This window comes from Canis lupus, chromosome 12, assembly GCF_003254725.2.
Source record: "Canis lupus dingo isolate Sandy chromosome 12, ASM325472v2, whole genome shotgun sequence".
NCBI lineage: Eukaryota > Metazoa > Chordata > Mammalia > Carnivora > Canidae > Canis > Canis lupus.
This window is the reverse complement of record NC_064254.1, coordinates 11,465,955-11,487,915: the sequence shown is the minus strand read 5'-3', so window position 1 is coordinate 11,487,915 and position 21,961 is coordinate 11,465,955. Positions and strand designations below refer to the sequence as shown.

Below are 21,961 nucleotides of genomic sequence, written 5' to 3'. Positions count from 1 at the left end.
GTTCCAGAGCTGCAGGTCAGCCCTGGTGAACTCCAGACTCTACAGTGAGAATGTTTCATGATGTACTACTGCTGCCTATCAGGGCTAAGCTTTCTTGTATGGTCAAAAAGTAAAAAACAAAAAATTCCTTTTGACATATTATCTTACTGGCCACACTTAGTAATATGCCTTACATTCAATCTATAGTATGGCCTCTTTATTTTTTTTTATTTTATTTAAATTCAATTCACATGTATTATTGGTTTCAGAGCTGGAGGTTAGTGATTCATCAGTTGCATATTGTATCCAGGGCTCATTACATCATGAGCCCTCCTTGACGCCCATCACCCAGTTACCCCAACCCTCTCCCCCTCCCTCTCCAGTATTGCCTCTTTAAAAGAACGTTTCCTTAAAGTGAATCACTCTTTGAACATCTTAAATACTTTCTCCCAAAATCTGTACTTCTAATTACTGTGCTTACACTGATATTCCAAGCAAGAGAACAACTTGAGCTGCACCATGTCATGTTTAATTAAGGTCCTCAGTGTTCTCTTTAACGATTAGGATTTTTTTTAAGTGAAAGATATGATTCATATTCTCTGATTGCTACCAAATATAGAGCTAAAATGGTCCCCATGTTTGACTCATGCTATGCAAATAAAAACTGAATTATTTGCAGAAGGGGCAGGATAACTGTTTTGATCTAGAATTTAATGATCACTAGAAGGGACTCTTGTTTTTTTTTCATCACAGTTTTTATTTATCAATAAAAGCACTACCTTTGCCTATTCCTCCTACTGAAGTAATGGTCATCCAATTTTAAGATATTAAAATGTTCAGTAGGCAGTCATCCATAGATTAAATTTGTTATTTATTTTTAAAGATTTTATTTATTCATGAGAGACACACACACAGAGGCAGAAACATAGAGGGAGAAGCAGGCTCCATGCAGGGAGCCGGATGTGGGACTGGATCCTAGGACTCCAGGACCCCGCCCCCGGGGCCAAAGGCAGGCGCTAAACCACTGAGCCACCCAGGGATCCCCATCCATAGATTAAATTTATACATGGGCTTAATACCAATGGCAAAATATATGATGCGTGGATCTATAGTATATGTTCAAACCCTGTCTCTGACCCTTAGTAAAGCAACTTTGGGTAAGTTATTTATCCTTTGTCAACCTCAGTGTTTCATTATCTATAAAATACAGACAAAACCTACCTCCAGGGTTATTATGAGAATTTAATAATATTAAATACCCAGTAGGGCCTGAATTAATGTTAAGGTTTAACTCTTTCCTTCCATTTTCTTCCTGTGAAAAATGTTTCAATTGCAGGTCAGGACATAAAACCTAATGTCTGATGATACAAGGAAGCATCCTGGATTGTCTAAAGAGACAGTCCTTTTCACACCTCATTCCCTCACTTTCTCACATTCAGGATTTTTAGTCCAGGGAGAAGTGTTTAATGTGTTTGCAAGACAGCCAAAGAACCCACAAAACCAAAAAATGTTCAACTTTACAACTTTATTAAAAAGAAATTTGTCATTAAGTCACAACCATATGAATTAGAGTTGTTGAGGATTAAGGGAAAGGGGAACCTGGGTTTAAGACCTAGTACAGTGAGGTCTCTGGATCTTTTCTTGAATGCAAGCACAGGAGGTAAGGAGAAAAGGTCAAACCCTCCAGTTTTTCTCCCCAAGACCTCTTTCTTCCACTTTCCCATACAATATGGCCCGCCCCCTGAGTTCTCCTGAACTGCATTACAAATGGGTGAGCCATCCCCAGCAGAGCCATAACCTGAGCTCCTATCTCCATGAAGTGAGGTACCACATATAAGGTTCCCATTTTAGAGCCTTCTTTAAAGTCCACATCCCATACCTTTTCTGTCAGTAACCCCACTTCCCCACACACATTTAACAACCCCTTCCTTTCTGCTAGCCCCCCTCACTTACTGTATCTTCCACTTCTACTCAATAACATTATGGACCACGGAGAACCATGCCCTGCAAATGGATCTGGTATGTTACTGAATTCTTGTTGCCTCATGACAGCCAAATACTATTTCTTGTGTCCATTTTCCCCCACATCTGATACATTCTATAAATTTAGAATGTATCCTCTCTCCATAAACTCAAAGCCCTTTCACCTCTGCCCCTGACAAATGACCTTGCTATATTCTCAGTAAAGACCACAGACATCTATTTTTTTTTTCAAACATCTATTTTGAATCCTATAATCTACCCTGTTCTGTTCTCTCATTTCACTTTACTGTTACTCTATAGGCGAGCTGGGGAACAGAGGACCTTATAAAAATGTGAATGGCATCACTCAGCGGAAATAATGCAGACAGGGAGGTTGAGGGAAGTGCAACACACTTCCACTTAGTATCGTTTGACTCTTTATAAAACGATTTTCCATGGGGCGCCTGGGTGACTCATTCCATTAAGCATCTAACTCTTGTTTTTGGCTCAAGTCATGCGCGGTCTCAGGGCTGTGAGATCTAGCCCGAAGTCAAGCTCCACCTTGAGATTCTTTTCCCTTCCCTCTCCCTCATGCATGTGTGCATGCTTGCTCTCGGTCTTTCTCAAAACAAAGAAAAATCTTTAAAAAAGGATTTCCTCAGTACTAATTTTCTCCCCCCCCCCCTGCCCTTGCTTGTAATCTGCTTTTTCCCATTACCCACAGAGACCAAAATGTGTAAGGCACTGTAGATCTCAACCTATCCCTTTGGTTCCTATCATTTTACTCTACCTGGGTTGTCAGACTATTTAGTCAGCAAAAGTTTACTGAGTGCCCGGCTTGTTTTAAATGTTGCGCTAAAGGGTTAGAATCAGTCAGTGAACAAGGAAAGAAAAAATACAAGGTTCCTTGGTCCCCTCCAGAATCTCTAGATGACTGTTCTGCACAAACAGATTGGGACCATGGTTAAGTGGAGATGCTCTCCTTTAGCCCCAGGAATTTGCGATTCAATTTCTTTTTTTTAAGACTTTATTTACTCATAAGACACACAGAGAGAAGCAGAGACATAGGCAGAGGGAGAAGCAGGCTCCCCAGGACCTGCTGGGGGACTTGAGCCTGATGCGGGACCCGATCTCGGACCCCAAGATCATGACCTGAGCCAAAGGCAGATGCTCAACCGCTGGGCCACCCAGGTGCCCTACGATTTGATTTATAAAGCTACTTTCTTCCACAGAAAGTACAGTACTCTGCAAATAGTCCAGGGCAGTGTGCAAATAGCACCTGTACCTGCCACAAATGTCTAGATGCTAACTCATTTTTTATTGCAGTAAAATATACAACATCTAGTCTTTAAGAGCCTGGCTCAGCGGCCTTCCGTCCATTTACAACTGCTAAGCAGCTGCAGCCACTACCTGACTCCAGAATTTTTCACCAGCTCACCTTGAAATTTGGTACGTGCCCCATAAACTCATTTTTTATTAATCAAGAATGATTTTCATGGTCAACTTCATGGTCCCCACTCCCACTGCCTTCTCTTGCTCTCCTACTCACCGAACACTCCAAGCATCCTCAGTTTAATAGCCCGTCCCCCTCCACGACCACCTGCAGGGACCACCTTCAGGTCCCTAGCTTCACTCTTCTGTCACAGCTGGGTGGTGGAACTCCAATCCCAGTCAAACCAATCCCCTGCCTGCTCTTGGCTTCCCTGGTAAACAGCTGGTGGTGGCTGGCAGAGAACCACTCAACTAACTGAATCAACTTGTTTCAAATTCAGACCCGAGAATCTGAATTCACAGCCAGACAGTCTGCAAAAATCCTACCTTGTTTCCCAGCAACTTACTTCGGGTTTCTGCGTAAAAAAAAAAAAAAAAAAAAGAGAGATGGTGTGGAGGACTTCCTCGCCTCAAATCCACACCCCTCTTCCTTAACTGCTGGCCTTGCCTTAGACTTCACTGAGAACACAGAACATAAAGCCCTGTCTTCTACCCCCACTTCATGTGTGTCCTTGCACTGTGCCCATATTCTCTGCCTTCTTTCCTGCTACTCGGCAAGTTGTCCGACTCCCACCAAAGGCAAATCCTCTTTTGTGTCTGTAGGTTCTTTTTTTTTTTTTTTTTAAGCGTTATTTATTCATCAGAGACACAGAGACACAGAGAAAGAGGCAGAGGCAGAGGGAGAAGCAGGCTCCATGCAGGGAGCCTGATGTGGGCCTTGGATTACTCTGAGCTGAAGGCAGTCACTCAACCGCTGAGCCACCCAGGTGTCCCATCTTCTTGTGTTTTGAATAGCTTCTCACCTCCTCAAGAATTCTGTACCTTTGGTAGTATTATTGCTCTTCTGCATTAGTCTCTCCCTCCCTATTAGATATTCCCATTAGTCTATTTAAAAATGCTCTTCTAGGGGTACGTGGGTGGGGTGGCTCAGTTGGTCAAGTGTCTGCCTTCCGCTCAAGGTCATAATCACAGGGTCCCGGGATGGACCCCCCTCCCTCCCCGCATTGGGCTCCTTGCTCAGCAGGGAGTCTGCTTCTCCCTTTCCCTCTGCCTGTCACTCCCTCTCGTTCTGTCAAATAAATAAAATCCTTAAAACAACAACAAATGCTCTTCTATTCCCCATCATCTAAAAAGCAGCACTTATTTGACCCTACCTCCCTCTCCAGCCACTGCTGTGCTGTTGCTCTCCTCACCTTACAGAGGAACTTCCCCAAGAAGTGGGCTTCATTCACCGAACCTCATTCCACTTTCAGTGCATTCCAATTTGGCTTTCAACCCCATATGCCACAGAAACTACTTGTCAAACAGCCACTTCCCTGTTGCCAAATCCTAGTGGTCACTTTTCTATCCTCAACATGCTCAGCAGCATTTGGCAGAGATTATTCCCTCTTTCTTGAAAAGGATAATCCACTCAACCACTATCATGGCTAAACCTTTTCAGTCTCTTTTGCCCAAACCTTAGCCCCTGGAAGTGTTTTATGGTTTGATATTACGGTTCTATGATCACAAAGGGTCTCAACCAGTTCCACGACATACCATCCATATTGCTATGGACTCCCACAACTTAAGCGCACACCTAACAGTTCAATTTGAATATCCACTGCCTACTTGACTTTCCATTTGGATGTCCTGCAAGTATTTCAAACACATAACAGGTTCTACACACAATGACAAATGGCACTGTCAGTCACCAAGGCTTAGGCTAGAACCTTGAAGGCATTCTTGATTCCTCCCTGTCTCCACAGCCAATCCATTAAGCAAATACTTCTGATTCTACCTCCAAAATGTATCTGGAACGTACTGCTTTGCTCCATCCCCACTGCCACTGTATTTGCCTAAAATACTGTCAATCTTGGGCTGGCCACTCCAATAGCCTCCTGGTTCTCCTCTCCATATCCTCCCTTGACAAAAACATTGTTGCCTTAATGAAAGCTCTTCAGAAGCTTGTCATTTTTAGTAACATAAAACTCCAAACTCCTGGTACAGATGCATTAGGGAAGTCCTATAGGGTCTTATTTCCTGTCTTCCCCAATATACTATAAATCCATGAGGGCAGAGATCTTGCCTGTCTTGAATTCCACCAAAGGCTAATTTATTTTTTTAACCAATTATTTATTTTAAAAGTAACATCACAAAAAAAGTATATATGGTCCCTATCCAGAGAAGTTAGATTTCATCACTGACTTGGTTCTCTCATTTTGGTCAGGTCTGCTATTCATTACTTGTTTCTTCCTGACCTTCTGTGTCCTGGATGCATAAAAGGGTCCCATGTTTAGAAAAATTTCACCATTCTATTTCCCCAAACACAAAAAATACCTTCACAATTCAAAATTTTGAGAAGAATCCTTTCTTCCAAGGATTAACCTCTAGGTTTTTCTCCCCAAGATCTTTACCCTATTCCTAATTTCTATATCAATCCTAGATTCAATTCTATTTTTGTTGCACAGCTGTGTGGACTAAACTAGACGGCCCAGCTAGACCTAGAAGCCTGTATGTTATATAACTTCTCAGCAGAATGAGATATACTTCTGAGAACGTACTGAGATTTTAAAGTCTTAGAATAGCTAAACCTTTCTGTAAGAAAAGTTTCAATGATTTGATAAATGGCAGCTAGAGGAGAAAAATAAAAGTGAGAATGAGCAATTAACTGTTGAAAGTCAAAATGATATAGGCCTCAAGTCTCACTCCAATTCAAAAAAGGGCAAGGAGCATAGCGCATAGAGTGCTACAGCAACATTCAAAATGCCCATCTATCACAGTGGAATCGGGATCCCTGGGTGGCGCAGCGGTTTGGCGCCTGCCTTTGGCCCAGGGCGCGATCCTGGAGACCCGGGATCAAATCCCGCGTCGGGCTCCCGGTGCATGGAGCCTGCTTCTCCCTCTGCCTGTGTCTCTGCCTCTCTCTGTCTCTGTGACTATCATAAGTTAAAAAAATATATCACAGTGGAATCACCTGGAGGGCTTTGGAATAACAGACTCCCACATATTCAGATTTAGGGTCTGTTGGGTGGGCCAGAATTTCAAAATTGGGAGTTAGAGACATCAGAAAGTTGAAAGATGCTTAAAACTGAGACTGCCTAACACACTAGGTATTTTGAGGAAACACACACACAAATCCAACTGGTCTTAACAAATAAGTGGGAGGGGAGGTGATGTTACAAATCTACATTTAGATTTGTAACTAACTCCCCGGGAATGCCTGGGTGGCTCAGCAGTTGAGCATCTGCCTTTGGCTCAGGGCTCAGGGCACCATCCCAGAGTCTGGGGGGATCAGGGATCGGGGATTGAGTCCCACATCAGGCTCCCTGCATGGAACCTGCTTCTCCCTCTGTCTGTCTCTACTTCTGTGTCTCTCATAAATAAATGAATAAAATCTTAAAAAAAAAAAAAATGGAACTAACTCCCTCTAGTTTGCTTCTGAAACTCAGATTTGGACACCACAGGTGTAGAGCCAAGAACATGGCTTTTGGGAACCAAGGTCAATTCTATCATTTAAAACTGCAAGACGTGGAACAATTTGTGTATCTGGGTGAACACTAGTTCCTCTCTGGTATAAAGAGATACTAAAATCAGTATTACAGGACTGATATAAATAGGAGTTAAGTACAGCAGTAGGCACATACATTCGGCAGCGTTCAATATAGGGTAGGTCTTATCAAGGTGTCTACAACAGCCACAACATCTATACAAACACAAGGACACGCCTCCTGGTGCCACTATGTTACTCTTACCCACTAGAATTAACTACTCACTTTCCATCTCTGAACTCCTAGAGAGATGAGTTTTAGGGACTTTTTTTCCCCTCCTTCCAATCATCTTTTCAGTAACAACTGACAACAGTTAAAAGCCCACACACATCTCTTAAGACAGGTCAGATAAATACTTATATGGGTGGTTTTCAGGAAAATACTTTGGGGCATCAGAGAACCGAGAAGCAGCCTCCTATTCAATGAGGATCCCAAAACAGTGCAGGTTTTGTTTTTGTTTTTTTAGGGGGGGGGGGGGCAGAAGAAAAAAAAAGTCTCAAGAGTCTCAAAGCGAGTTTGATTTTTCAGATCAGAACTCTACGGAACCGTTCCAAGCCCCTACCGCTTGGCATAATGATGATGAAAGCCAACGAGAGGTTTGGGTCACTGGAACCCATGCCCTTCCCTCAGTGTGGGAGCGATCCGTGCCTCCCTCCCCGGGGTGGTTTTAAAATTCAGCAACCGAAGAGCGGAGACTCCGGCAGGGCCTCCAGGAAACCGTGTCCCTGTAGGGCGGACACCGTCGTCCTCGACTTGCTCTTGCAAATTTTTTTTTTTTTTTTTTTTTTTTGTGTGTGACCTGGTCTGGCCGTACGCTTCAACTGGGGGAGGAGGGAGGAAAAGCCCCCGTGCCGGGCCCGCAGCCGGGCGGGGGCGCGGAGCCGTCGGGTCTCAGGCCCGGGGCGCGGCGACCGCCCCCTCCTCGCCTGGCGTTTCGGCCGCAGGGCCCGACCCCCCGCCCGCCCCGGCCCCTTCCCGCTCCGCGCCGGCCGCCCCGCGTCTCGGGTCTGGGGCCCCTTTCGCAGAGCCCCGCAGCGTCAGCGCGGCTCCCCGCGCCCCGGCCCGCGAGGCGTCCGCGGAGGGCGCCGCCCGCGCCGCCAGGGAAGATGGCGCCCGCGGAGCAACTGCGCCACCAGCCCTGGCGACGGGCCAGGCCCAGCGCCATCTTAGCGCCTTCCAGCCGCACCCACCCCCACCCCCACCCCCACCCCCCGAAAAAGATCCCGCATTCGGGGCGACTCGGGGGGCCGAGCCGCGTGGAGCCCGCGCGCCCGCACAGCGCCGCCGCGGCGCCCCGTCCGCTCGGCCCGGCTGGAGGCGCCCGGCGGGGCCGCGGGTCGGCGGCGCGGCGCGGCGCGGCGCGAGGGCTCGGCCGGCCCCGGCCGCGGGTCGCCGGCGCAGCTTCGGAGCCAGGCGGCGAGGCGACCGGGAGGAGGCCGCTCGGGGCTCTCGCCGCCGCCGCCGCCCGCGGGAGCGCCTGGGAGGACGACGCCAGGCAGGAGGAAGCCGGTCCCCGCCGCCGCCGCCGCCGCCGCCGCCCTCCCCGCCGCTCCCCTCCCCCTCCGAGACGCGGGGTCCATTTTGCCGAGAAGAAAGAAAATGCGATTCACACCCAAGAGCTTCCGAGAGAGAAAAGAAACGAGGGGGGGAAAACCGAGGGGAGGAGATTGGAAAAGCTTATTTTTCTTCCTCGCCCGCCGTCACTCCTGGCCCTCCCTGCCCCCCGCTCGCGGCCTCGCCGAGCCCCGCTCCCTCCTTCCCGGCTCCCGGCGGCTCCGGGGGGCGGAAAACACACTCACACTCGCGCACACAACTAATTTTAAACCGGCTCAATCAATGAGTCATTAAAAGGCTTCCCTCCCCTCTCCTCCCCACCGCCAACCGCCACGCCACCCCCCTTCCCAAGGCTCTCCCTCTCCCCGCTCCAGAAATTTGCATCCGCGGAAAAGGAAGGAAAAAAAAAAAAAAAAAAAGAAAAGAAAAAAAAAAAAAAGGGCGGCGGGGCCCCCACCCCGCCGAGGCGCCCCCAGCCCGGCCCCACCGCCCCCTGCCCGCCCGCGCCCCCGCCCCCGCCCGCGACACTGAACTTGGTCTTCCCGGGGCCCGGGCGGCGCTGGGAAAGGCATAAACACTCGATTCCCCTTTTCTCCGTGTCCATTAAACATCCACCCACCACCACCATCACCCACCCACAAACCCACCCCCCCCCAAAAAAAAACACAGCCTTAGCCAATAGCTCTCTGGGCTGAAACCTAATATCCTGGTTTTGGCAACTCGGTGTTTAATTTGCTCCTCTTTCTTTTCTGTCTGTCTGGAGATAGATCTCCAGCCCCCCCCCTCCCTCGGTTCTCCCCTCCCCGAAGGAAAGAGGCAGAGGAAGGAGGTTGTGTGTGTTTTTTTTTTTTCTCCTTGAAATTTTTATCACAAAATTATAATACACTCAAAGGGAAACTCACCGTCATGAAAAAGCAGTGCCTTGTCAACGGGGTTTCTGCGCCATCGCACCAGGGGCGGCGGCGGCGGCGGGCGCGGGGCGCGGGGCGCGGGCGCGGGAGCTCCCGGCCGAGCGGCGCCGGCCACACGCGCTCCGCTCTCTCTCTCGCTCACCCCCGCGCCGGGCGGCGGGCGCCCGCTCCCCGCGCCCGCCCGGCCTTCATGCTCTGCGCCCGGGCAGACCGCTCGCCTGCTCGTCTACCTCCAAACTTCGGTTCTCGCCTAGCAAGAAATGTGGAGATTAGGGGCTTTTTAATTAAAAAAATTTTTTTTCTCCCCCCAAAAATCAAGCTCCCAAGCTGTCAATTCCTGTTTCCTTTCGGATTCTTTTTAACTTCAGAAATGTACTGGTTTATTCAAGAAACAGGTTTATTTGGCTTTTTTTTTTTTTTTTTTAGATCTACAAGATGCGTGCTATTCTCTCTGCAGGCACCCTGCACACACACACACACACACACACACACACACACTCACACTCTCTCTCCAGTTTTAGCTCGACGGAGATTGGGGGGCGCTGGGGGTTAAACACAAAAAACACAGCATTTGTTTAGAACTCTGATTAGAACCAGTCAATACCTTTTTTTTTTTTTGCATATGCTTTTTTTTTTTAAAGTAAAAAAACACTTTGAGTTACTTATTTGGCAAATAACTGATTCATTCTAACTTTTAAATGTACCAGGCTTTCCTTTGCAACACCCTCTTTTTCCATTCCCGAATGCCGTGAAACCTTATCTGTGAAATCTGTAAGTCAACATTAAGAAAAAAACAAACACAACACAACTTTAGCGGCCAAGATGAAGGTGAGGAGCTGATTAAGTCATTCGAAACATTCAATTCCTCTTGCCTTCTCCTTACGTTGATGGCCTTTATCACCACCAATATAAGCCAAGTTTGTGGAATTTTCATTACATGATCCCCAGTCTTAAAAGGAAGCTACCCAATCTCTTAACACTTTTTGGTGCAAGTATATAATTACCACCATTACCAGTTTTTAATCTCAAATCTCAAATTGTTGAGATGTCTCCATAAACCATCTAGACCTCAGAGCACTTATGTAAACGTTAATTATGATAGTGCAGATTGGGAGGGGATGCCTTTGTGTCTATGTTGATTGTATTTACTTATCCTGCAAATGCCCACGGAAATAGAGTGGGGGTCTTTAAATAAACACCAAGGGCAGGTAAAAAATAGTGTAAGAATGTGACTTGGATTTTTAAAACCTACCTATGTAAGCCCCAGAAATGTTCTAAAATTATTTTAAATTAGTTTGCGATATATATATATATATATATATATATATATAGAGAGAGAGAGAGAGAGAGAGAGAGAGAACAGTGGGGGTCCTGTGGATAAACAATGTTCAGACCCATGTCTCCCAGATGTTTGGTGAGTTTAAAATCAGATTATCTCTAGATTTAAATTATTTAAGTGAAATTGTTTAGTCTGTATATCCCCTTAGAATTAAAAAAAAAAAAAACCACAATAGTAGTATACCTTGCTTGCTTTTATAAGGATACTATAACTATGCTGTATTGCACAAGATAAATATGTCAAGGTTGGCATACAATGTTGTCATATTCAAGATAGAAAACCTCTTTAAAAAACAAACCATATCTTGCTTTAGTAACTGCTGCTTTGTCATTTACAATGTATGCTTTGTATTTGGACATGCCTTAAAAATATATTCAGTGATTTAGTATCACATAGTATCATCGAGGTGTTTTCTCAGAAAATGTTGTGCTTCACATTCAGCCAAGGCCTTCCTGGAACAGTAGTCTTTGCATAAATTAGCATATTTCTCTACACTTGACAGTTGGACCAACCAGTTTTCTAATTGGATTGTGAAATTTTTAAACATGTTTTAAAGTGCTCTTGGATTGGCTGGAATTTAATTATAGTACCCATTTCGAAGAATTACATTTCAAAAGAGTTCATGGATTATTCATTGCAATTAGGGCCCACCAAGCAACTTATACAGCTGTTGCTCCACAGCTCCAATGAAATATTAATGGATTTTAGAAAGCTGTTCTCCCAAGTTGCCCCAAACCCCAAAGACACAAAAATTTGACTTTAACAGATCACCAAACAAAACAATTTATATAAAGAGTATAGGGCAGGGCAGCCTGGGTGGCTCAGCGGTTTAGCGCTGCCATCAGTCCAGGGCATGATCCTGGAGACCCAGGATAGAGTTCCAGGTCGGGCTTCCTGCATGGAGCCTGCTTCTCCCTCTGCCTGTGTCTCTGCCTCTCTCTCTGTGTGTGTCTCTATGAATAAATAAATAAATTCTTTAAAAAAAAAAAAAAGAAGAGTATAGGGCATTGCAGGATTTTTAAAAAGAATGTCCAAATATAAGAGCATTGATATTTCCTGAATGCCTACTAACCACCTAGATGCTTATATACATTATTGGATGAACCTTTCCACAAACCTGTAAGGTTCCCACAAACCTTAATCAGCCTGACTTTGTAGATGAGGCTCCCAGTGGTTTCAGTAATTTGCCTGGGGTCATCAGTCTAATAAGGGCTGAGGAGGGAGCCCAAGTCAGATTGAGGCTATAACTCACCCTGTTCGAGTCCTGAAAAGGATCTTGGGAACAAGCAGTCCTCCCTGTTTTAATATAAACAGAGCTCTGTCTATGCCACAGACAGGACAACCGTCTAATTTGTGATGACCTACTTTGAGAATGCCAGCTGTCAATCTAATTGTAAATTTGGGGGGGGGGGGGTGTTACAAAATCCTGAGGCAGCAGGGAGAATCCCAGATTCACCAGGCACCATTCACCAGGCACCATCAAAATTGACATCACTTAGTACTATAACAAACAAAGCTTCTTTATTTTTTTCTCATGTGATTAAAAAGACAACATTTTAAAATAAAGGATATACCTTTGTATGCAAAATGTAAAATTATGGTTTATATAAACAGGATTTTAGTATCTAAGTGTGAGATCAGGAAACTTAAGAAGAAAGTTCTTAAAATGGCTTAACTATACACAAATAACTTTAATAGTAGTGCCTGCAATTTAATTATGTACAATTTAAATGGTCATTCCTAAAAAATAATAATAATAATAATAATAAATAAATAAATAAATAGTCATTCCTATGATTCCCATCTGTGTGTGTGACTTAGAAAGAAAGAAGGGCGGGGGATACCTGGGTGGCTCAGCGGTTTAGCGGTTGCCTTCAGCTCAGGGCGTGATCCTGGGGCCCCAGGATCAAGTCCCACATCGGGCTTCCTGCATGGAGCCTGCTTCTCCCTCTGCCTGTGTCTCTGCCTCTCTCTCCCTGTGTTTCTCATGAATAAATAAATAAAATGTTTAAAAGAAAAAAAAAAAAAGAAAGAAAGAAGGGCAAGTGGACACAGGGGGTGGGGGGTGGGGGGAAAGAGGCAATAATTAAATTATAATCGAAGTGTTCTAGTGTATGTTTGGGCATCTGAATAAACAGGCCCAATGTCCACATAACACAAGTTGAAATATATCTGTTTTTTGTCTTTTCCCTCCATATGTTCCCCTTGGTTGGTGGGCCATTCTCAGAAGGGGAAGAATACAGATGCTGAGATTAAGTGTGATGCGCATGACCAGATATGCCCCCATCACAGAAGTGCCAAGATACACCAAATGATTTAGTAAATGCTGTATAAGGTATGTGTGAGATAAAAACTGAAAATTGCCAATGTGCATAAATAAAGTGTATACCTTTATTTGCACCTTTAGAAGTACTTACATTCTGGGGCTTAAGCGCACTAGCTCTGTATTCAGGCTGACCTTTGCAAAGGTGCAAATTCCACCCTTGTCACAACCAGGTGTGTGGCTTTGAGCAACTCACTTCACCCTTGAGAGCCTCAACTTCTTCATCTATAAAATGAGGTAATTATAATCATGTCTGAGAGTTATTTTAAGGATTTAGGAACTACTGCATGCAAAATGTTTAGCAAGGTACCTGAAACAGGAGAGGTCACAGTATTTAGCTAATATTATATTGTCTTATTTTAGTTATGCATCAGTAATTTATTTTAGTATGTCCCTTGTAATTTCCCAGTGGCAATCTCATATGATTGAACCTAATTATCTCTCTCTCATGTTCCCTCCCAGATAGGGAGCTCCTCAAGGGCTTTCTATTCTCTAAGGGGCCTAACAGAGTACTCTGTATAGAGTTAACTCACGATCAGTACTTGTGGGATAAGAGAAAAACAGCCCAGTCCACAAGATGCATAAGAACACAAGAAATCAGTCTATATCTAGAGAACTTACTATATATTAAGGGAGTGCAGTCATCTCCTAGAACCACATAAAACCATTGCCCAATGGATCACAGGCAGAAGAGGCTAATGGTTTACAGTTCTTCCTCCCCCTCTACCCGCTCCCCACCCTCTCTCTTACCAGTTAGAACTCTGGCATTGACACTTTTTATTCCTTTGGTCTCTTTGCCTACTTTTTCAATTTCTCTCACTTCTCTTATCGGTAACATGAAGGTACCAATGCCTATATCTCAGGATGCTGAAGGGGGGAGTTAAATGACACTACAGATACAAATTCCTTGCTTTAGAACCAGATATATAGTAAATATTCAATAATAGTTACCATTAGTGTTGTGACTGTTAATACTATCGTTAGGAGTAACTGTTTTCAAAGCAATGGTAAACAAGCAATTTATTGGCATGATTACAACTGTTTTCAAAACCTTGCCTACATTATTTGGTAGATGAATATAAACAATTTAAATCATCTTTGTAGAGACTAAGGCTATTCTAGTCATGTCATATTTCAAGCTGGTTATTTTCCTTGACAGATTTTAAGAAGTCTGAACTCCCACAAGCTTCTAGTACAAGGATAAGGAGTGTAACAACTGTAAAAAAAAAAAAAAGAAAGAAAGAAAGAAAAAAAAAGGCAGTCAGCACTCCCACTGGCCTTGCTGTCTTAAACATCTAGCCTGTGCTTCCCCACAGAGTATGAGAGTGGGAGGACAGTCATCAGGTTAAGACACCTCATGCCTATGCCAATGCCGCTGGAAGGCATGTCTGGGATGTGTCACCTGCCAGCTCTCCAGCCCCTGTGGTCCTCTGCCAGAACTCCTGGCCTGTCTTGAACAGAGCATTCCTTTTCCCACCACCATGCCCAGGAGGATGGTGGACTAGAGAGGAAGTAGAATGGGGTTTACTAGGCTTCAGGCTCCTACTATAAAGCACCCTTAGATTTTGGTGAGAGGGGTGCCTCAGTGGCTCAGTGGTTGAGCGTCTGCCTTCAGCCCAGGGCATGAGCCCAGGGTCCCAGGATCAAGTCCCACATCAGGCTCCCCACAGGGAGCCTGCTTCTCCCTCTGCCTGTGTTTCTGCCTCTTTCTCTGTGTCTTTCATGAACAAATAAATAAAATCTTAAAAAAAAGATTTTGGTGAGAAAGTCAGCCTCTAAGATAGAATTCTTACGTAAAGGGGCTTGCTCAATAAATGTCAGCATCCTTTCTGAAAATAAAACTACTAAGAAATCAGACATTTAATAGAGAACCACCCCTAAAAGATGACTTGTAGATACAAATTGAAAACAAATCACTAGGCACAAAACAGGCACCAAGACATAGCCTCAATACTGAAGATGAATACTGAGGAGTTATAGACACTGTGACTTCCACAAGCATCATGATCCCTGAAGAGCCACATTCTTTGAGCACAGGAAGGTTAATCAGGCATTTTTAGAGTCCCTGTGTGACACCCCTCAGACCATACAATTCTCTCTCACCTAAATCTTTTAATTACTGCTTTCATTCCCCAGGTTTTCTGGTACTGTAAAGGTAACACCCTGAGCAAAGAGGAAAGTACTCTTGTACCTGAAAAGTTTTATATATCCCCTCACTGTCAATCATACCAGACAGCTAGCAGTTGGGTATATGAATCAATCCCTTGTGAGTTAGATGAACTTAAGGCACTTAGGAGGTTGTTCAGAGATGGGCAATCTGAGCAAAGGACACATTTGCTCTGGAGGTATAGTTCACATGGGGCATGGTGAAAACTTGATGGGTGATTCCTGCCCTGTCTTAGGGCAAAACCCAAAACTCAAGCAATCCTCTCCCCTTCTGAATTTGGTCTTCCCTCTTGTCTCTGTGTTCACAGACCAACCCCCTAGATATTTTATGATTCTCTACCATTCCTTCTCATTCTCTTACTTCTCTTAGCTCATGCAACCCACCTCCAAAGTCTCCCTCAAATCCAGTCCCTCTTCTCCGAGGACCTTCACCTCAGTTCAGGTCCTCCTCTCTCTCTGGCTTGGCCTCCCTATTCAATCTTCTATCCAAATTACTGCAAAAATCACCCCTTTGCAAACCCAGCACTGGCTACATCACTCCTCTGTTAGCACCTCACTGCCCAGGGAAGCTTATTAAAAATACAGATTCCCAAGGTCAAACCCATTACCAGAGACTTAGAATTTCTGGGGAGAGCTGAGGTGCCAACATTTGTATCTTCAAGTGGTTCATTAATTACTCCACCTCCCCCTCATCCCACCCCCCCAGGAGCACCTCCAGCCGCTCCTCTCCCAGTACCCTGCAGTGCAATCACGGAGAATATCCTGCCCCTGAACACACCTCCCAATGGGGACATAACTTTTGCCTTCTGCCTGGAATGCCCTTCCTCGTCTGGGGCAAGTCCACCAGTCTCCAACACCCAGCTCAAATGCCATCTCCTCTGGGGCGCCTTCTTCCATCCCCTACAAGTGGCTTTCAGACATCTTTGTCTAAGACTCACTCCCAAAAAATAGATTTCATATTACCAGGCAATAAATACATAACTAAAACAAAGGTTTTGGAAAACAGTATCTAAACTTACCACGGAGTTTGCAGCTTCAGATTCAGTTGACCCCTGAACAACGTGGGTTTGAACTGCGCAGGTCTCCTGTCTGCATATTTTCTTTTTAAGATTTTATTTATTCATAGAGACAGAGAGATAGGGGCAGAGACACAGGCAGAGGGAGAAGCAGGCTCCATGCAGGAAGCCTGATGTGGGACTCGATCCTGGGTCTCCAAGACCACACCCCGGACTGCAGGCAGCGCTAAACCGCTGCGCCACCAGGGCTGCCCTGCATATTTTCTTATAACACATCACTGTAAATAGATTTTCTCTTCCTTATGAATTTCTTAATAACATTTTCTTTCCTCTAGCTTACTTATTTTATTGTAAGAATACAGCATATTATACGTATAACATACCAAATATGTGTTAATGGACTGTTTAAGGCTTCCAGTCAACAATAGGCCATTAGTAGCTAACTTTTGGGAGAGTCAAGTTATGCATGGATTTTTGACTGCACAGTGAAGGGTGTGGGGGAATTGGGGTCCCTAACCCCCATATTGTTCAAGGATCAACTGTATTTCAGTCCATTTTTTCTCACTTTTAGAAGTGTTATGAAGTCACCTTGTAGGGACACCTGGGTGGCTCAGTGGTTAAATGCATCTGCCTTTGGCTTGGGTCGTGATCCTGGAGTCCTGGGATCGAGTCCCGCATTGGACTTCCTGTGGGGAGCCTACTTCTCCCTCTGCCTATGTCTCTGCCTCTCTCTGTGTGTGTGTCTCTCATGAATAAATAAAACCTTAAAAAAAACAAGTCACCTTGTAAATGAATTTCACAATCCATTAATGGAGGTGACCTTTTTTGAAAATTACCCCTTGAAGGGAATAAATGCCTGCCTTCTCTATGCATGTAATACATACCTCTATCATACTATTTATCATATTCCACAGTAATTATCGTTTTACAGTCTGTCTTCACTTCACCTCTCACTTCCCTCCCCCAAATAAGCACATACCCAACCAAGTCAACATATCCTTGGGCAGTTACATAGCCATTGACAGGTGCAGAAATGAGAATACTGGAGAAGGAATAATTTAATTGCTTCCCCCTACCCCCCTTTTCTTGTTATGGCTCACAGCATAGTCTATCAGCAACCCCCAAGAGGCTGGGCCTAGGAATCATATTAGCATCAACCCTTAAGTTAAAAGGAAACAGCCATTGTATTTCAGCACAATTTAACCAAGGTGTCGATTCTCTCCTTCAAAAATAAAAACCACAGAAAGGAAAAAAAAAAAAAAAAAAAAAATATATATATATATATATATTTTTTTTTTGGTCAGGTTGCTAGCCTGCCAAGACAGTGCAAATGTGGGCAAACAAATCTCTTTCTTAGATACTTAGCAGTAAATATTCAAAAACCTCAAAACCCTCCTTCCATACCACTTCAGAAAGGAGTCCCCCCCCAGCCCCAGCCACAGGGCGGGTGCAGATATAGAGACCTTCCTATCTGTGCTGCCTGAAGCTCCATTTCTCACTAGGCTGTCCCCATCAACACAAACAAATGAAAAAAGTAGGAGAAAAAAAAAAAAAAAAACAACCCCAAAACAAAAAGAAACCAGAGCAGCTTAAAATGAACCACGGCAATGAACTGGGTGGCAAGTTCCAGTGCAAACTGTACCTGAGATGCATGCACGGGGCGAGACACTGGCCTGAAGGGGGAGGGATCCTGTTTCTGCAGCACGTGGCTCCAGCAACAGGAAACCTGCGTGCGACACCCCCCACCTGCACATTGCTCATTTGCAGCACCGTCATATGTGTGATGCTAATTTGCTCCTCGTAAACATACTTGGAGACACTTTATGAAAATGTATTGTAGACTCAGGGAGCTGACCCTAGAGCAGGCTGGCGAGGAGGGATAGTCACCAAGTGAAATGCTCTGGGGGCCAGAGTGGGCAATTCTATGCAAGAAGAGAAGGGAAGAGGAGACACTTTAAAGCTGGTTTTAAGATTTTATTTATTTATTCATGAGAGACATACAGAGAAAGGGGCAGAGACATAGGCAGAGGGAGAGCCAGGCTCCGTGCAGGGAGCCTGATGTGGGACTCGATCCCGGGACTCCAGCATCACACCCTGGGCCGAAGGCAGGTGCTCAACCGCTGAGCCACCCAGGCGTCCCATAAACTGAGTTTTATTTTTATTTTTATTTTTATTTTTTCCATAAACTGAGTTTTAAAGGATGCGTAAGAGTTCTCTAAATAATGTAAGGAAAGAGAGGAGAGAGCTCCAGGTAGAGCTTTGTAGCTCATGGCAGGGAGTCTGGGTGATTCTTTAGGCTGTTGCCTTCCACACTGTGGGTCACAATTCAATAGGATGTAAAATCCATGAGACTGTGACCAGCTTTCATAAAAAAATGAAAGAGCTTAGAATAGAAAATACCTGAATATGGCACAGGTAGTAAGGTAGTGTAAACTTTTTTGTGAAATTTCTTTTCATTATAAACCTGTCTATATATGTGTGTGTGTTGTTTTATGATATAAAATAAATAAGCCACGAGGATACAATGTACAGCATAGGAATATAGTTAATAATATGTAACAACATTCTATGGGCACAGATGGTGGCTAGATTCATCCTGGTGATCACTTCATAATATATATAAATGTTGGATCAGGGGAATCCCTGGGTGGCTCAGCGGTTTAGCGCCTGCCTTTGGCCCAGGGCGCGATTCTGGAGTCCCGGGATCGAGCCCCGTGTCAGGCTCCCAGCATGGAGCCTGCTTCTCCCTCTTCCTGTGTCTCTGCCTCTCTCTCTCTATGTCTGTCATAAATAAATAAATAAATCTTTAAAAAAAAATAAATGTTGGATCATTGTGTTGTACACCTGAAACTAATATAATACCATATGTCAACTACACATCAATTAAAAATATGTATATGTATTTCTTACTGTGGTGGTGATTAAATTTTTAAAAATTTGTTATCATTTTTTATTGCAATATCGTTGACACAATTTTAGGTATATGACACAGTGATTCAACAACCCTCTGTATTATGCTATGCTCGCCACAAGTGTAGCTCCCATCTGTCACCATACCATGTTATTACAATACCATTGACTATAATCCCTATGCTATTCCTTTCATCCCTGTGACTAATTCTTTCCATAACTGGAAGCCTGTATCTCCCACTCTTCTTCACCCATTTTGCCCATCCCCCCAACCCCTCCACTCTGGCAACCACTAGTTTGTATTTATGGTTCTGTTTCTGCTTTTTGTTTGTTTACTCATTTGTTTTATTTTTTAGATTCCACATGTAAGTGAACTCATATGGCATTTTGTCTACACTTAAGTAAAAAAAAAAATGTATTCGTTCCTATGGTGGCGATTAAAATTAAAAAAGAAAACAAAACACCTGTCTAGGGAAAAATGGGAGCCATTTGAGGATGGTTTAAATAAGAAACTGCTATGAACAGATTCGAATTTTATGAGGATAAGTGTCTGAGAGATCAAGAATCACACACTCGGGACGCCTGGGTGGCTCAGCGGTTTAGTGCCTGCCTTCGGCCCAGGGCGTGATCCTGGAGTTCCAGGATCGAGTCCCACATCAGGCTCCCTGCATGGAGCCTGCTTCTCCCTCAGCCTGTGTCTCTGCCGCTCTCTCTCTGTGTCTCTCATGAATAAGTAAATTAAAAAAAAAAAAAAAGGGATCCCTAGGTGGCGCAGCGGTTTGGCGCCTGCCTTCGGCCTAGGGCGCGATCCTGGAGACCCGGGATCGAATCCCACATCGGGCTCCCAGTGCATGGAGCCTGCTTCTCCCTCTGCCTGTGTCTCTGCCTCTCTCTCTCTCTCTCTCTCTCTCTCTCTGTGACTATCATAAATAAATAAAAAAAAAAAATTAAAAAAAAAAAAAGTGTAAAAAAAAAAAAAAAAAAAAAAAAAAAGTCATACACTCTACCAACTAAGCCAGCCGGGTGCCTCCAAAATGTAGCAGTTTAAAGCAACAAGCTAAATTTATTATTATATCACAATTATGAGGGCCAGGAACCCGGAAACAGTTTAGTTGGGAGTTGTAGTCCAGCTGTCCTCAGTCTGCAGTAACCTGAAGGGTGGGCAGCAGGGGGCATGATATGCTTCCACAATAGGCAGAAAGCCTTGGGGCCTCACTGACTGTGAGCTGGAAATCTCTCAGGGTTGTGAGTTCGACCCCACACTGGGTGTAGAGATTACTTAAAAACAAAAAACAAACAAACAAAAAATCCCACTGCTCAGTTTTGAGGCACTTTGTTATACAGCCATAGACAGCTAATACACTGGGTTATTAATACCAGCATACTAGAGTTATCCATTGTTTACCATCATTTTGTTTTTCACAAATGATCTATCACATCACATCTTCAGCCTAAGTAGATTAGGGGAAGGCCCATGACCCAACCTGGAACAGTCAGATCCTCTCTGCTAGTATTAGTACTTGGGACACAGAAACTGGCTCAGCTGCGGGGAGCAAACTATATATGGCTGGAAAGTCTAAGGGTCAAGGCCACCATGTTGGAGCAGTTATAATGGAGCCCATGCAAATGGATGGGAACAGAAGGCCAGTGTGTTGGGAAGAATAGATTCTCACTGGGTGTGGAGGGAGGGAAGAGGGGTGGAGGAAGTGCCTGATGATATTCTAAGCCCCATGGGGCCTGGCTGCCTTTCTAGCATTTGGATTGTTAGACTCTCCTTCCTTACAGAAGGAAGAGCATTTTACTTGCTCTCCTATGAGTGAGTTTCCTCTCTTGCAGCCAAAATATCCTTGAATATGCTGCCTGCCAGCCTCTCTATAATGCTGGTCAGGGGAATAGTTCCTCCAGCTGTGGCATGCCAAGTATCTCTCTAGAGAATAGTAACAAACCACCAGAGACTAAGCTTTATTATTACTGCTATATAATAACTGCTACAGATCGAGTAAAAGTCCTTTCAGACCATCCAACGCCTTTTGCCTTAGCTCCATTTTCACCAAGTAATCCTTTGATTATTAATGTACTTCAATTTTAAAAGTTGTGTTCTGGCCAGCTGACCTAATCACTCTAGTGGTTGGGTAGGTTCATGCCCATTATAAATTCACGGATTGGCTTTCAGGTACAAATCATTCTTGAGTAACCTCCAATTCATTTCCACTGGTCTCGGTCAAGCCTTGTCACTTAGCCAATGAACCATCACAGTGGCCTCTTGAAGGCAACCTCCCCTGCTCCATTCCATTCTCTTCCTAAAACACAAATCTGATGCCTCCCTTCCTGCTCAAAGCGTCTAATGGGGCCTCAGTGCCTTTGGAATGATGATGGCGGGTTCCAGCCCATTGTCCACCACATCCCTTTCTCTTCCTTCTGACTACTCTCCACTCTTCCCACATGGTGTTATATTCCAAGTTCCTCAAATACTACTGGTGCCTCCCCAGCTCTGCTCATGTTCTTGGCATGGCCCTGGCATTCCTTTCTTCTGGGTGCCTCCCCTTACTCCTCAGCCCTCTCTTTGGCCCCTTCCCTCTTCCTTTTACACTTCCAAAGAACTTCCTCCTCACTCCTTTATAACACACACTGCAGCTGGCTTGACTTACAATTAGTCATCTTCATTTTCATCCCTGGATCATGAGCCTCAAGGAGGCGAGGCCTATGCTTTGCTCATTTTTATAACCCCTCTCACCCCAGGATCAACTACAGCATCTTGCTCATTCACCAGCCAAAAGACTATC

The 21,961-nt window shown here is 44.6% G+C and overlaps 1 protein-coding gene and 1 long non-coding RNA gene across 3 annotated transcripts in view; one reads left to right on the top strand and one right to left on the bottom strand.

Annotated features, from left to right (window-relative positions):
* The window catches only part of BICRAL (BICRA like chromatin remodeling complex associated protein), a 79,350-nt gene extending 69,662 nt beyond the window's left edge, over window positions 1-9,688 (bottom strand). Inside the window, 1 exon segment of the mRNA XM_025418810.3 lies at window positions 9,416-9,688. The gene's annotated coding sequence lies outside the window, so the exon portion shown is untranslated.
* LOC112641599 (uncharacterized) overlaps window positions 1-21,961 on the top strand; it is a 60,710-nt gene that overhangs the window by 28,382 nt on the left and 10,367 nt on the right. For both annotated transcript variants that reach the window (XR_007401444.1, XR_003124722.3), the window contains one exon: window positions 12,991-13,098. This is a non-coding gene — a long non-coding RNA (uncharacterized LOC112641599). The remainder of the gene's footprint in view (window positions 1-12,990; window positions 13,099-21,961) is intronic.